Here is a 17,431-nt window from a genome sequence, read left to right on the forward strand (position 1 = left end):
TAATTGGTCTTAAAATTGGAACGTCACATTTCTTTCAACTTTTAACGTTTTAATATTTTTTTAAATTTTTATAACCATTTTATTAACATTTTTCATTATTTTTATATTTGTTTAACTAATACGATTCACCTATTCTTAAAAAAAATAGAATGTTTTAAGCGTTCTAAATTTTTGTACGTTTTTTTTCGTCTTCTATGTTTTTAAGAAAAAAAAAAACTTTTTACTTACTTCATTTGAATTTCACTTTAAATTTTTTATAACGTTTCTAAAACATTGTTTATGTATGTTCATGTTTTTTTTTTCACATTCATTCTACAAAAAAAAAATGTGTATAATTTTCTTAGCAAAATAACATTTCTAAGTCGTTAAAAAGCTTACGGAGTCGGATGATTTGGCTTTATTAACCTATATATATATATATATATATATATATATATATATATATATATATATATATATATATATATATATATATATATATATATATATATATATCCCCTCCCATAATCTAATAAATAAGTAGATTTTTGCCACGTGGCATTCTCTAAGCACCTCCCCATTGAATTTTCCCGCTCAAAATACCAAAGTGTATTTCCGGCTTTACCCTTCTCTTATTTTAAATTTTTTGCACCCGTATCCTATCCTTTTAAATTGGTTTCAATCAAATGAAATTGTCAATGTATCCCACAAAATCAGGGATTATGTGTAACTGACGTTGATATGAGGAACCAAATCACGAATTTCATTTCCTTTTCTTCTTCCGATTTCCTATGTTGTAGCTTTAATTTGACTCTTCAATGCTGAAAAGAAAGAAGTAAAACATCGACCTTGTGTTCTGGTTTATGTGTGTGTGCTACAGATGTGATGGAAGTAGACACCGTCTAGAAATCTTGTGATTATGATGCTTTGCTTTTGGATAGGTTCCTTGATATTTTTCAGGATTTACATGGAGAGGGTTTCAATCTTTTTCCCACAACCAAAACTAATTAAACAAATCTTTGTGCCAGAAGATATCAAACATGAAACCACTATAGGTAAATTTATTATATTTTCTTGTTTTTCTGTTTTCTTTGTGTTAACAAAGGAAAACTCATACTTGAATCCATAATGATAATGTTGCTTGTGCACACCAGGTGCTCGATGTAATGTCCATATTATCTTTTTTTTCCTGATCGAAGAGATAAATGTGAGAGAGCAGATGATAGTAGTCTTTCGTGGCTGAGGAGGGAAGGATCCTATAGTAACTTCTCTTCGGTGCCCTTAATCAAAAGATCTGAACACCAAAGACTATTTTTGATAAATGCGAAGTTGTAAATCTGAATTATGTCTTCACTCATTCCATTGTTTGATTTCATATGGTTTCAATATAAATATTATTTATATGAGCATAACTTAGGGTCTTTGGTTTTCTTCTTTTAGGTTGATGGAGATGGAGGGGGAACTGCTGCAGGAGAAGAGGTTCAATAAGGTACAAACAATATTTAACGTATACATATATCATTCTATTTTTTTTTTTAATTTTGCGATTACATTGGAATTGATATATGTTGATTTGTGTTGTATTACCTCATGTATATGAATTTTAGCATATTTGGGTTGCTCTTTTTTTACATTAAAGAAAAAAAACATGGACATTTTGATTCTAATCTTTGTTTCATTGAATCAATATTGTTTATAGATCTACAAATCTTCGATAATTTATCTATCTGTATGAAGTCATTGGAGTTCAAAGAAGCCTGGGAATGCATATATAAAAGGTATAGTTTAACCTCCTGTATTATATTAATACATAAATATGTAGAATTAATGAAATTTGCAAAAAAGTGATTGATATGGGAAATTTTTATGTTTTGGAATTCATATATTTCATTATGATTATGTTATTAATTAATATGCATATCAACTAATATCAATACAAAATGAACATATTTCATGTGGTTTCAGTGGCAAAAGAAAGAACATAATTTATTAGCTATAATGTTAATTGCTTGAACTCCGACAATAACCGTTAGTACTATAATCTTGGGGTTTTTTACTATGTATAGATACAAATTGTAAAACCTCAAAAATAGGGTAGATCAGTATGACGGTGAATAAAAGCAAGACATTGGTGCTGTTCAATTTTCTATAATTTGACATTAAAAAAGAGGGAAACACAACATCAACTAGGAGAGAAGATCATTTTTAGTATTTCGGTATTAATTTTGGTTTCACATTGGAGTTTGACATTACTAATTGAGGTAACAATCGTTTTCAACTATATAGGATTTTGATTTAGATCGTATGATTAACATTAGTATCTTTATATGATGTAGTTCAGCACACACAAACATTTAAGGAAGCTGCAAATAATTAGACATGCATGCATTAAATAAGGTTTTTGATTTACTTTTGTTTGGTGTGTTCTTTACTTACTTGTATTATAAGTTTTTGATTTTTTTTTCTTTTAAATAAGCAATTAATTATAATATTTCAATTTGTTTTTTTAGAACTTGCACATTGTAGCATTTCATTATGGTGTGTTTTTTTCGAAACAAACGAATCATATTGCATGAGCATTAAGGGGTAAACCTTGCTAATTTAGATTGAAATATGATAGTTTATATATAACCATGTTTCTAAAATTATTTTATCACGTTTATATATAACTCCTTAAAGTTACATGTTTAAAAATATAAAACTTCATATCATTAGAGGTTGCATACCCATCAAATTTTTTATGTACATCGTATTTGTGTCTCTACAAATGTCTTCTGATGCTCGATGTCATTGGGGTTGTTATGGTGATTACTTCCTAATTCCCAGTCAGTTTCATTGTTATAGTGTTGGTTGGTGCTATGTATTTAAGAGTTGATTGCTAAAGTTTGTTGCATCTTTTTAGGTTCTCAAGTTATTCAGTCATGGCTTCCTTAAAACTCAAATTGAATCAAAAATTTTCTTATTATTATTTTCCTCATTAAGACATTATATAATTGACAAGAAATGGCAACGTATTTTTGTTGATTTATTTATTATAGCATCACACTTTTATTTCTTTGTTGTAACATTGTATTTTGAAAAGCTCATTCTTTAGAAATCAAAGTATCAATCTGATATTAACTTAAAAATGACAAAGTTATTAAAAAAAAATATATAATATTACAATTCATAAGTACCAATGTCACTATATTTGGAAGTCAGGCACACCAAATGTATAAAAATGGTTTTAGTGTTACCGGCCACAAACAAACCTTAACTTTGGATTGGAAAAGTATCGTAAAAAAAATGTGATGATTTTTCTGGTCTAGTTAATGGTACTGTGACATTTGGTGTGCCTTACTTAATTGTTTGTGTAGCACCTCAATAATTACAAAAATGACCCTTTTGCCCATGGTCAAAAATATATATCCACACAAACACTCATATAGACCAATTAAATATAAATGTTTCAATAAAATTATATGTTTATTGTATGTGTGTTTTTGGATTCTGTTTGGTACTATTGCGTCTCATGGTTTTCACTACAACACTAATATGCTTTCAATTTAAATGAAAACAGTAAAATGGATATAATTTTTCATATTCTATCAATTGTTTGCAGGAAATCGGCAATAAAGTATACCTAAAAGACATTGAAGTTATTGCTGATGATTCGCATCTCAAACTACGAGTGTTAAAGATTTGGAATTTTATAAAAAATAACCAGGTTTTAGCAATTGAAATGATCGTCATGGACGAGGAGGTTGGTTAATTTTTTTTAAACCAACTCAATATTACATTTGTTTCAATGAATAATTGTTTTTGTTTGTTTTAACAGGGTACAAAATACCAATCTCGTGTTTTCAACCAAAATTTTTCCAAATTTCGTGACCTTTTAAAGGAAGGTGAAAGTTATATCATTTTAAAACCAAACATGGCGGCTGTTAAAAATGGTTTTAGTGTTACCGGCCACAAACAAACCTTAACTTTGATTGGAAAAGTATCGTAAAAAAATGTGATGATTTTTCTGGTCCAGTTAATGGTTTTGTGTTTGCTGATTTTAACTCTATCATCGAATAGAAATGCCCAAGAGACTCATTTTTTGGTTAATTGTTTAATTTTATTCAATTCACTTTTATAACTTGTGTAATTTATTATAAATGTTAGTATTTACATATTTAACTTAATCTTATATATTTTTTTAAATTAAAATTCTGTAGATGTTATTGGGCAAATTGTCTCATTCAGGCCACTTGAGACAAGAAATCCTAATCCATCAAGGCATTACATAAAGATGACTATTAGCAACTTACAGTGAGATGATGTTTATTTAAATTTCTTATTATTTTGAATCATATTTTTCCATACTAATTAAATTATTTTTTTATATAGGTCTGTACACCTCAATGTCACTGTATTTGGAAGTCACCAATAAAACTTCCAATGTTGTTTATAAGGAAGTTTTTCGTAATTTATAAGCAACTTCTTTGTAGCATCTTTTACTCATTTTTACTAAAGCACATTTCATCCATCATAATAATTTATTTATTTATAATTATTTATTGTATTTTTTTAGTTTAATTTCATTACATACATATATAGTTTGTTTTGTATCGAATCAATTCCGATGTTGTTTTGGGTTTTTTTGTTAGTTATTTAAAATTATGTTGCATTATATAAAGCAATATATTTTATAAAATATGTGGATTTAAATTTGTGATTAAATTCTCAAAGTTTACAAATTTAATAAAAATAGAGAAAATATCCTAACAAAAACAGTAGCATTGAACGGCTTTCAATGTTATAGTCAGTAAGCCTAAAAAATAAACACATGACACAGTAAATCAATGTAAAGTTTTCAGAAAAACAGATGAAAACAACAACAATTTCTATTAATATAACGTGCAATCACCATGAACGATTAACAACCAGTAAAAAGCAAGGTTTTATTAATCTTCATTTGTAATTAAATAGTTACAATTTTTTGTGTAATTAAATACTTACAAATAAAAAAGTTATTTCAAAATACTATATAAGTTTTCTAACTTAATGATATATTATTTATTACATAATTAAATTTTAAATTCTATTTAACTTTAACATCCGTGGGTCCCACGGGTTTTCATCTAGTATATATATATATATATATATATATATATATATATATATATATATATATATATATATATATATATTAGAACCTGATTTCTCTTTCATCTAAGATGTTTTTTTAATTGTATAACCATTTACAATTTAGATTAGTCTATATGTAAGTTGAAACCCATTTCGTACTAGCTTATGTATAACTCAAAAAATTACATATTTTCTTTAAAGTTTTTCATGGTATAAATGTTTACATATTCCAATAAGCAAGAAAAACATTATCCATTAACCATTTATAAATTGTGATTAGCATATATGTAAGTTGAAACTAGTTTCGTATTAATCTATGTATAACTCAAAGATTACATGTTTTCTTTAAAGTCTTTTTATGGTATAACTGTTTACATATTCCGATTAGCATATTCAAAGAAAAACATCAAACAATTTAGGGGTCGTTTGATAGCTACTGACTAAGTTAATTCTTACTGAGTTAGTGCTGACTGAGTTAAAACTTCTGACCGAGCTGCTGACTAAGTTAATTCTTACTGAGTTAGTGCTGACTGAGTTAAAACTTCTGACCAAGTCCACATCTGACTGAAACAATGTTGTTTGATTATATCTCTAACTGACTGTAATTAATGATGAAAAATGACCATATTACCCCTTGATGGAAAACTTCATATAACTCTAAAAATAACAATGAATTTTATTCTTGGTTCCGAAAAAGACAATGAACTTTGATACGTTAATAAAACAATGCTATAATTGGGTAGATTATTCAATGAACAACGCCTTAATAAGAAAATAGAAAACAAAATGTTCTTATAAGAAAAGTGAAATCAAGTAAACAATTTGTTAATCTCATATTAATACATCAGTTATAATAAATAAAATCATCACTCCCACCGAGCACATCAAACCCCATCTATCATCCATAAATCATTTATAATATATAAAAAATAGCCAGAAATCACAATACAAAAATACCAAAAATGCTTAAATCTTGAATCTCGTCTCAATATGTTGTTTTTCCTATATTCTCAATGTGATGTTTTGCCAATATTCCCAAGTGTTTGCTAATCTCCAATATGCTCCTACCTTTAATATACCAATTAATTATAAGTAGAATTGAGCTAACTACAAAAACGCAAATCATCAACAACTAAAAAGGAGTTTCATCATTGTGTCTTCTTGCGTCAACCCATCCAAAGAGCTTTATTAATCAGAAAATATTCGTTATAAAGAGGATTATAGAATACATATTTTAATTAGCACAAAATCTAATAAGAGCACAAAGCATTCAACTGGAGATATGGAAATTCGCACTACACAAAACACAAACCCTAGCCCTAAATAACCATCTCAAGCCAAATTGATTTGTGCAAAAACACAAAACTAATAAACGAAAGCCATCCGACTGCAATATTTAATTTTAATAAAAGATTAGATGATTTCAGAGAAGAAAGAAAACTGATTTCACATATGGAGAATATGAGCTTACCCGCTGGAGAAAGAAGGTGTTGGGTGGCGGTGCTCATGTTTGGTGGCCGGAGATAATCGCTGGTGTGGTAACGCTCAAAGACAGAGTGGCGGAGGAAGTCGCTGGAATGGAGGGAGATGGAGGAGAGAAGTGTACACGACGTCTGGCTGAGGAAGGGGTTCCATCGAAGTTGGGCATCGTTGGAAAGCGGTGAACGGCGACGCGAGTTTGGACGACGGCAACAAAGAAAACAAAGGATCCAGGTGGGAGGAGATGTTGAATGATCGAGGTGAGATTCTGAAGGGAGAAAACGTTGGCAATAGGGAGAAGGGTAGTAAAGGAGATAAAAGAAATCTTTGGTCTCGGTCAAACTATATTTTTTCAAGGACCGAATCAGTAGTGTGAGTCAGTATTTAAGGACCGGGTCAGACAAATATTGACCGGACCCAATCAGAAAAAAAAAAAAATTGCTGACCAGACCCGGTCAGCAAGTTGTCAAACACCCTTACGCTTATTTTACTTTTACTACTTCTTTCAAGTTTTTTTTAAGTCTTTATAACTTTTCAAATTTTTTACTTATGTTTTTTCATGTTAAATATATTTTTTACAAAAAGAAAAAAAATCCTAAATTGTAAAAAAGGTCATTGATTAAAGGCATGTTTCGAATTAACGAAAAAATGTCAAAATTTTATGATTAAATAATATAAACAAAAAAAAGCGTAAAAAATAAAAATAAACGAACAAAACGTCCGAAAATAAATACAATAAATAAATAAATAAACTATAAATAATATTATTATTTTAAATGATTTAGATAATTAACTTTTGAAATAAAATAAATATTAAACTAATTTAAATTAAATTCACTAGGATAAAAAAAAAAGGATTAATTAATAGATGTTAGAGGGAAAAGAAGTGATGGGCGGAGTTTTTTTTTACTATTACTTTTTTATTTTTTTAAGTTTGTGGGGTTTTTTTTTTAAGAAACCCCAATATAAACCCTTGTATATAACCAATAGAAATTATAGATGAAAAAAATTGACATAATATGATAACAGGATAAAAAAAATGAGTTAATATTTTTAATTATACGAGTTGAAACAATACGATATGAAAATTAAAACGGTTAAGATTAAAGTTGAGAATTTCAACTTAAATATAACTAAAAAATGACCATTTTATTTTTATGCAAGGTTTTAAATTATTTAGATAAATTATAAAGACATATAACCAAATTAACTCATATGTAAAAGAAACTTTGGGTGAGACATTTTGTAATATGGAAACGACCTAACCATCTATGCAAATTTTCCCTTTTAGTTTTTCGTTCTCCAAAACTACACATTTTTATCGACCACTCCTTCATCCTTATAATCTTGTTTTCCGCCCCTGCCTCCCCAACTCATACTTTGTCACACCTCCGACCGACGGCGGAATCGCCGAGCTACATCACTTTTGATAAGAATCATAGATATTGAATACATTGAACTACACACATAAAATTTATACAAACATTACTTTTCTTAATAATATAATATATATTACATTGTCTTTAAAAGTGTACGAGCATGACGATTACAAACTATAAATTAAACGTCAATAAACCAATGACACTGTGAACCGATCCCTTGTACAGACCTCTAATGACATAGTCAATCTGACTTTCATTTCCCTGAAAATATATGCAATTTAAAATGTCAACATAATGTTTGTGGATTCATAGTTTTTTATGTTTTGAAAATACTCTTAAATACTTTTGTATAATTCTAAGTATTTTGGGATACTTGTTATGATACTCTTAAAGGAATTTTGTTACATTTATTGCTTATGTTTTATTTCCTTTAAGTAATTTTCCTTACTAGATGTATATTATTACTATTTCAAGGCGTTCCCCACTAGGTAGTTTAATTATTAAGGGTGGCAGAACAATGTTACAATGATTACTCATAATCGAGCTTTTGACTTGAAATTGCCTTGCACGACGCTTTATCGGAAGTCGTAGTAGATTAGAAAGTTCTCATTGACGGGTGGTGCGACCTGGCTCCAAACCACCTTGGCTAAGGATGAACGGCGTCGGAATGGAACCTAAGAGGTCTCAGAGAAAGAAAAGACAACAAACACTCTCCGGGAGGAGGTCCCAGAAAGACGCTCTGACGGTCAAGTTAGTGTGGTGAATATGGAGTATGAAGGTATGTGATCGGGGAAAGGATAGCTTACCTCTCAAGGCAGAGTAATCGGTATTTTATACTAAAGATCCTCCTCGGTCCGTACGAGAAACAAACAATGCGACCCTGACAAGATCCGCTGCTCTTATTGGAGGGTTATGTTCCACATTCGTGTCCAGTCCAACGATTGGTCTAGGCGATAATGCTCTGACCGTGCCCTTTGTCGCCTGGAGCCGTTATCCTTGGACTTTAGCTAAAGGCCAACACTTTGGCGAGGGCGGACTTCCTAGGCAGTCGCCTCGCGGGGGTCCGAGGTGACTAGAGCGGCTAAGTCGTTGGCCCAGGCTTCGCTGGGAACTCCTCGTCTAGGGTTTACTTGTTTCTGTCCCACTCTGAGGGGCGTGTCATCAAGTCCCCCAGTCCAGTAGTCATAGCATATGCTAGCTAGCTATGATGTTCTGGACTTAACTGATGGTGCACGTGTCACGCTTTTACTGGTTCGTCGCTTCATTTCCGGTGATGTGACGTTTCAATGTGTGCGCGGCGGTTACGTCATTCGTGTCATAGGTTTTCGTAAACCCCGCTTTTTCCCCTTTATTTCTCTCAGACGTTTCTTTTTTAGTTTTTTATCTTGTTCTCTCGTTTATTTCCTCCTCCTTCTTCTTCTTTCGTGCTTTCCATGGCTTCCCCCTGAGTTTGGTTCCTAGCTTTGCTGAGTTTGTTACCCTTGAAGACACTTACGACCTTACTCCAGCTGATAGGGTAGAGTTTCCAGCTCCCAAAGCTTTGATTACTCAGACTTCACCTGGGAAAGTAGGTGTTTACTTTGATGTCGGTCTCCGCCTTCCCCTTACTGACTTCCAGTAGGAAGTGCTCCGGCGTAATGGGTGCAACGTTCAGATGTTGACCCCAGGTGCCATTCATAAGATGGTGGCTTTCGAGATGATATGTCGAGCCAAAGACATCATTCCCGACTACTTTGTTTTCAAGTTCTTCTTCCGGTTTGATGCTACCAACGACAAGTACACCTTCTCCGCCTGCCAGGGAGGCCATAACCTTGTCCTTGATAGTAAGCCTCCTAAGAACTGGCAGGACAAATGGTTGTGGGTCAACCGAGAGTTGCTTAGCCATGAGTACCCTCGAGCGACCGTGCTATCTGACACTATCCCTAAGTTGTTCCCCCATAACCAGGTGATTGTCGACCTCCTGCGTACTCTTCAGGTAGATGTTGATGTGATGACGGAGGTCATACTTGCTGGTGTTGGGATGAGCCCCAGTTGGCGTGCTCAGAGGGAGATGCTCGTATTTTACACTGTTTCTAATGGTAAGTTACTTTCGTTCTTTCTTTACTTCCTCCCCCCCCCCTCTTTTTTTAGGGGAAAAGGATTCCTGCTTGCTTCTGTCTTCGCATACTTGCTTCCTTACATTTGTCGTTCGAATGATAGGTGTCGAATGTTCTGTCTCCATGTACTCGGTGTTGCGGGGGCGGTACCAGGGAAAGTTAGAGCACCGCGTGGTACCCCTTGTACGAGACTTTGTCTCCCCCTCGTCGCTTGAGTGTTGTTGCCCCATGCCCCCATAGCCAGTGGGGAGTTCTACTGTGCCGGGGAGCCAGCCAGTTTCCCTCATTGTTGTGACCCCTGCCCCTGCATCTCGATCTCCTATTGAGTCGTCAACTGATAATGTGGTGGACGACAAGGTCGGGATTACTGCCAGCGTTCGTCGGTTTGCATAAAAGAGGAAAGTCATGCAGGCGATGAGTAGGTGGCGCATGAGGTCAGTTTAGGGCCCATTGGATGGCGTGTGATGCAGGGCCATGGTCTTATGCGTTTGCTGTCTTCTGCTCCGTCCCCTTTGGAGGATGTATTAGTGATACCCGATGATGACGTTCAACAGTGTAAGGGTATCGAAGGGGCGTCTCATCAGCCCATTGTTCCTGTCCCAATCTCTTTAAATCCTTGTTTTAGCCCTCAATCTTCGAAGGATATCCCCGAGCAGTTGCTTCAGGAAGCTGCCACCGTGGGGCTGCGTCACAGCGCACCTTCATTTGTTCCAGGGTGGATTTTGCGATTTGATTCTCGTCTGTTTGTTAGAGAAGTATGAAATTGGATTTCACCCGTCATGCTCTCCCTCCCGCTACCGTGGATGACATGGATTCTATGAGCAACACCGTCTTGGCTCGTAACCTTGCTTACGCCGCTATGCAGGCGATGACATACCTCGCCGCCGAATCCTATCGTGTGCAACAGTTCGACGAGTTAGATCATGTGCACTCTTTTCTTGCTGCGAGTAAGTCTAGGTGTCCCAAATCTTGTTATGATGTTTCTCCAAACGAATCTGATTATTTGCTTTCCGGTGATGCACGCCAATGGCTCGCCTTCTATCCATTTTGTGAAGTAGTCGACTGCCATGACTAAAAAATTTACTTTCCCTGGTGCTTCCAGGAAAGGGTCGGCGATATCAATCCCCCACTAATAAAAGGGCCACGGGCTAACTATATTTGTTAACTTGGATGGTGGTACTCCTTGTACTGGCGAGAAAGTTTGACATTCTACACAGGTCCGGGTTAGCTCGACAGCGTCTTGATGTATGTCTGTCCAGTAGAGCCCTATGCGTAGTACTTTACCAGTGAGTGCTCGTGCTCCTTCATGGGCTTCGGCTGACCCCGCGTGGGCTTCCTTCAGAGCCTTCTTTCCCAACTCGCCTTCTATGCATTTGAGCCATGGAGTCGTATGGCCCTTCCTCTACAGTGTTCCCCTTAAGATTACGTATTGGGGGCACGTACCCTTGTTTTCCGAGCCTCTTTGTGGTCATCGGGGAGTACGCCATGTTGCAGGTAATCCATGATAGGCATCATCCAGTTGGGTTGCGCTATCGATAGGGAATCAACTTGGCGCTCGTCAATGCTCCTTTCTTTTAGCACCTTTACTAAAACTTCCTTGGAAAGGTGCCCAAAGCATGTCAACGCTAGTTTGTTGAGTGCATCCGCTCGCCTGTTGCTTCCCCTTGGAATCTGCTTGATTGTGAAACTCTTTAGTGAGCCCATGATCCACTGCACCGTCGTAGCATATTTCTCCATTCGTGTATCTTTTGCCTCGAATTCCCATGAGATTTATTTGGTTGATAGGTGAGAGTCAGTCAAGGCCAGAACCCTTTCTTCCCCCATTTTTACTGCTAGCCTCAGACCAGCCAATAAGGCTTCATACTTTGCTTCATTGTTGGAGGTTCGGAAGTGGAATCGTAGGGCGTATGTAACTTCTTCACCCGTAGGGCTGGTTAGAATGAATCCAACTCCTGGTCCTTCTTTGCTGGAAGCCCCATCTATGTAGAGGGTCCATTTTCGGTTCCCCCCCCCCCCCCCTTCGAACATTCTTTTTGCCTTGTGCCGATTATCTCTTGCAGGAGCTCCCCTAGGACTTCCAGGTGGAAATTCGCTAATGTCTGCGCCTTGACGCTTACCCTGGGATGGTAGCTGATGTCGTGTTCCCCCAGCTCTATGGCCCATTTCGTGAGTCACCCAAACGTTTCCAGCTTCAGGAGTACTTGTTTGATCGGGCAGTTGGTCAGTACTTCTATTTGGTGAGCCTGGAAGTATCGGCTGAGCCTTCGCGCTACGTAAATTAAGGCAAGAACTAGTTTCTCAATGATTGGGTAGTTGACTTCGGGTCCTTGCAGGGCCCGCCTCACAAAGTAGATCGGAAGTTGGTGCCCATGCCTCTCGACTATCAATACTGATGAAATTGCATCTTTCGACGAGGACACCATTCAGCTGTGGTTTCCTAGGAGGTGTCAATTGTGAGACAATCCCACATTCCTTAAGATAGTCAAGGAACTCAATGCTAAGATACTCTCCTCCCCGATCGGATCGGAGCATCTTGATGTTCCTGCCCAATTGATTCTCAACTTCTTGCTTAAACTCTTTGAACTTTTCAAAGGTTTCTGACTTATGCTTGATTAAGTAAATATATCCATATCTACTGTAATCATCAGTAAAAGTCACATAATAGCGATTAGCATCCCTTATAGCAACTCTGAAGAGCCCACACACATCCGTGTGTACAAGGTCCAACAAACCTTCACCCCTATCACAAGTACCTGTGAAGGGTGACTTTGTCATTTTTCCAAGTAAACAAGAATTGCAACTATCATTTGACTTGAGGTCAAATGATTCCAAGACTCCAGCCTTTTGGAGTTGGCCTATGCGCTTCTTGTTAACATGTCCAAGACGACAATGCCACAAGGATGCTTTATCCAATCTATCAGAAGAATCAATATACAACACATTATTTCCTAAATTGTCTACAACATTCACAGCTTCATATACACCATCACAAGGTATTGCTTTAAAGTAAAATACATCATTGTAATAAACATTAATAGCACCATTTTTATTATCAAATGAAAATGAAAAACCTTGTTTGTACAAGCCATGAAAAGAAATAATATTTCTTGCCATTTCGGGCGAGTAACAACACTTATTCAAATCTAACATTAACCCATTATTAAGCAATAAAGAATAAACTCCTATCTTGGTAACAGATGATGCTTTCCTGTTGCCCATGACTAAGTTTATCTTCCCGTGCTCCACTTGCTCACTTCTTCTTAGTGCCTACAAATCAGTACAAATGTGAATACCACAACCTGTATTAAGCACCCAAGAATTAGCATTAGATGAGTTGTTAGACAATATTGTGTAAATACCTGCATGGGTGGGTTTAATCTACTCATCCTTTACATCTTCCAGATATTTTGCGTAGCTTCGCTTAAAGTGTCCCTTATCCTGGCAATAGAAGCATTGTGCTTCCTTTGGGTTTGAAGAAGGAGTAATGGGACCTTTCTTTGTCCCACTTGAAGAGGAACCATCAAGATTCTTACCCTTGGTACCCTTCGAAGGGCTTTTCCTCTTCTTACCCTTTCCCTGCCCAATAGCCAGAACAGGAGTTGTTGTAGGAGTAGAAGTAGCAACCGCTTTACCCTTAAGGCCATTTTTAGTTGTCCTTAAGAGTCCTTGAAGTTTGCTAAGTGTGACTTCCTCCTTGTTCATATGATAAGTCATACGAAACTGATCATAACTTGGAGGTAAGGAATGGAGAATGATGTCAATCGCCAATTCCTCAAGGAAGTCAAAATTGAGCTTTAGCAACCGGTCAACGAACCTCTACATCTTCTGCAAGTGACCGGTGATGGGTTCACCATCCTTCATCCTTGCGGTTATCATGGAGGAAATGATTTCATACCTCTCTTGACGCGCGCTTTGATGGTACCTTTCCATCAGATCCAGGTGCATCTCATAGGGGTAGAAATCTTCATAAGATTTTTGGATTTCCGGAGTCATTGTGGCCATCATGATGCAGGACACCTTGGTGACATCCTTCTCATGTGCAATGAACTCTGCAAGCTCTTCTGGAGTAGCAGTGGCTTCATTAACAACCATAAGCTCCCTGTCAAGGACATATTCTTTGTCCTCATAGCGGGTAATCATCCTGATGTTTCTGATACACTCATTGAAGTTGGATCCATCAAAGATGACCTTACCACACAAGTTCATTAGGGAAAAGGAGCCTGTAGGGTTTGAGCCAACAACGTTATTGGAAGACATCTGAAAAAAAAGGAAGATAAGTTTCATTAGATTAAGAGTCCTTAATAAGTCACCCAAATGAAATATTAAGGCTAGGATCCAACAAACTATTTATAGGTGGAAGAGGGATGCCGTAATCCACACTATAAAATATTTGAAGGTAGGTAAATGACGATTTACCAATTTCCACCATAAGAACGAAATATTTTATTATTAGGTTTTATTGGTTTTGAAACTCCTAGATCTTTTGAGATACATTGAACCTTTCAATGGCATGTTTGAATCTCGATTGTGCCCTCTCAAGTTTGTGACTGGGATGCCGAGGATCACAAACAAGGTGTGAATAACCATACAAATTGACTTGGTACCCTCAAAAATATTACCTAATTGATGTGCCGGTTAACCACACATGCTCCACCGATCTATAATAAAGTCAAGTTACCCTTTGCCACTCTTACTAGTCCATGTTAGTGTGTCGGTTAACCACACACGCTCCACTAACGACTTGGTAAGGTACAAAGTGTAATTTTATGGGCTAGCACCAATTTCACATTTTCCTAAAGTAACTAAGATTGGGAATTTATAATTTATAGTTACTTTATAATTCATTATACTTTTAATGAGAATGTAAAGTCGTATCCTACCCGTTCGGCTAACGACCCTCCACCGATCAAGGAAGCGGTGGGTGAGAGTGGACACCCATTAAGTCACCATTTTATAGGCAACAACATTATACCCCCCGTATAGACCGACTTCGTGAATGAGGCCTACTAACGGTAAGAATGACATATTCTTATACATATCTATATAATAGAATTATAATAATAGTATAAGTGTTGATTTTTAAACTTTTTAAAAATCTAAGGTTTAATTTGGAATTAAAGTATTAGAGTGTAAGACTTTTCAAATTTCAAAACTTGAGGGCAAGAATTGAAACTATTCCAAGTCTCTTCAATTTGTAACTTATGAGCTTTAATGGTTCATAAAAATGAAGACTCTTCATTTTATGAAAACTCTTTATTTCTTTAATCACAATTTAAAGAAGTGACTTTTGGTTATCCATAACTTAGGACAAGTTATGGACACTATCATTGCCATTAAGATCATGAATTAAACATACATGGAGGTTACACATAATTCCTATGATCTTCTAAAAACTCATAAGAACACAAATTCATGTCAAGCAATTTCAAGAAATTATACAAACATATACAATACTTGAAAATTGATAAAAGTCATGCAAAAAATGGGTTAACATAATCATTATCATTTTGAAAAACAGATTTTACAAGTCCAAAACAGATTGGGATAATAATTTTAATCCATTTCTAGCAACAAAACACGAAAAGTTGCCCAGCACGCTCCTACTCGTCGAGTGCATTATCCTACTCGACGAGTAGGATGAATTTGTTCATGGACTCAGCGAGTCCTCCCCATGAACTCGACGAGTCCAGTCGTCAGTGAGCAGATTTTTTCGATTTTCAAGCAGTTTTGCGTCAAGTATACAGAAAACAATCCTAGGCTCTGATACCATTGATGGGTTTTGAGCATTCTAACACTTCCTAAGTGTACATGCAACCCTAATAACCTTGAATCTATGTTTTCTCTATATACATGCAAATTTCTTTTTCAAGGTTATTTCCTAACTAGCATGGCATGGGGATTACATAAAACATAAAAACTAGTAGAAATACATACCTTGTTGTTGCTTGGATTCCTTCAAGACTTTGTGAGCCTAGCACCCCAAATGTTGTGCCTCAAATGCTTCACACAACACCACAAGACTTGGAATAACTTGAGAGAATAATTCTTACACTCAAAATCTGTTATGCCCTCTCTAGTAACACTAGGTGCCGATTTTGCTAGCCAAAGGGTCCCTTTTATAGTGGTGTCACAATTAGGGTTTCATTAAGAAGACCCATAATTGTCATGACTCTTCATATCTCATGACCCATGGGTTTGTAACTCCCATGGACTATCCATGGAGCTCCAAATGGTTACATCCATAACCCATAAACCATGGATCATTAATCCACCATAAAAGAATTGATGATTGTCATAATCAACCCTATATATTTAATTAGTCTCACTTTGATCACCAAATTAATACTAGATTAATAGTTGATCAATACTGATTAAATAATACTATTATTAATATATTAGAACTTATAATATATTAATAATCATACGTGCCTTATTCTCTCATTTAGTCTATCCAAGTATTGCAATGCCATGCAACCCAAATGGACCATGTCGGATCGGGTCAAGTACATACCAAATAAAGTTATGGACTTAGACACTATATCCAACAGTTTTCTCCTCGTCATTTTTGTTCATCAGAATTTGGTGATACTCTTTGTATGTGTCTAGGAAACATTTCCACTAGAATCCTTGTAGTGACTCTACCTTCTAGTATATCTCTGGCAACGGGTAGCAGTCTTTAGGGCACGCCTTGTTGAGATCTGATTAATCGATGCACATACACCAACTGCCGTCGTGCTTTCTTACCATTACCGGGTTGGCGATCCACGTAGGGAAAATTGCTTCTCTAAGGATTCCGGTGTTGGTTAGTTTGGCCACCTCTGCGTTTATTGTTTTGTGTTTGATCCCCACCTTGGACCCGCTTCTTCTGTTTTACCTCCTTGGTTCTTGGCTTTATCATCAGTTTGTGCTCTATGATTCCTCGGTCGACCCCCACCATGTCCGTGGGCATCCATGCGAATACGTGTTTGTACTTCTGTAGGAGTTGGACCAGCAATTCTCTTGTTTTTTCGGGGAGGGCTATTCCTACAATCACCTGCTGGTTTGGGTATTCCCTATTGATTGTCTCTCCCCCGTCCGAAGAGTCTGGTCTTGGCCTCTTGGCTTCGGCTGAGATGTCTTTTGGCTGCATGATCTCGTAACATTTAAGCTCTCTTGGGGGTGTTGCTAAAATTGTCCCCGTCCTTGACTTGTGCTGAATTTGACTATCCCATGGTTTGTTGATGGAACTGCTCCGAACTTTAGTAGAGCTATTCGTCCCAATATGATGTTATGTTCTGACGGGTGTCGAATGACTAACAAGTCTATCAGAGCGGTCCGTCGCCTGGTTATGTCTCGGCTGACTAGCGTGAATGGTAGGTGTATCGTACCTAAAGGCCACACCAT

The 17,431-nt window shown here is 36.1% G+C and overlaps 2 long non-coding RNA genes across 3 annotated transcripts; one reads left to right on the plus strand and one right to left on the minus strand.

Annotated features, from left to right (window-relative positions):
- The first annotated feature begins 622 nt into the window (after positions 1 to 622).
- LOC111876961 (uncharacterized) lies at positions 623 to 4,539 on the plus strand. Of its 2 annotated transcripts, XR_006185822.2 has the most exons (7): positions 623 to 1,034; positions 1,134 to 1,468; positions 1,679 to 1,757; positions 3,581 to 3,721; positions 3,797 to 3,863; positions 4,179 to 4,272; positions 4,351 to 4,539. It is a non-coding gene; the product is annotated as an uncharacterized LOC111876961 (long non-coding RNA). The 2 variants fall into 2 exon arrangements; XR_002845197.3 differs by lacking the exon at positions 3,797 to 3,863 and having other exon boundaries at positions 625 to 1,034.
- Positions 4,540 to 6,242: 1,703 nt separating this feature from the next.
- Positions 6,243 to 7,055, minus strand: LOC111876436 (uncharacterized). The gene is made up of 2 exons (XR_002845018.3): positions 6,563 to 7,055; positions 6,243 to 6,478 (listed from the first exon to the last, which is right to left on the minus strand). It is a non-coding gene; the product is annotated as an uncharacterized LOC111876436 (long non-coding RNA).
- Positions 7,056 to 17,431: the final 10,376 nt, after the last annotated feature.

The sequence above is a fragment of the Lactuca sativa genome, chromosome 8 (genome assembly GCF_002870075.4).
Source record: "Lactuca sativa cultivar Salinas chromosome 8, Lsat_Salinas_v11, whole genome shotgun sequence".
NCBI lineage: Eukaryota > Viridiplantae > Streptophyta > Magnoliopsida > Asterales > Asteraceae > Lactuca > Lactuca sativa.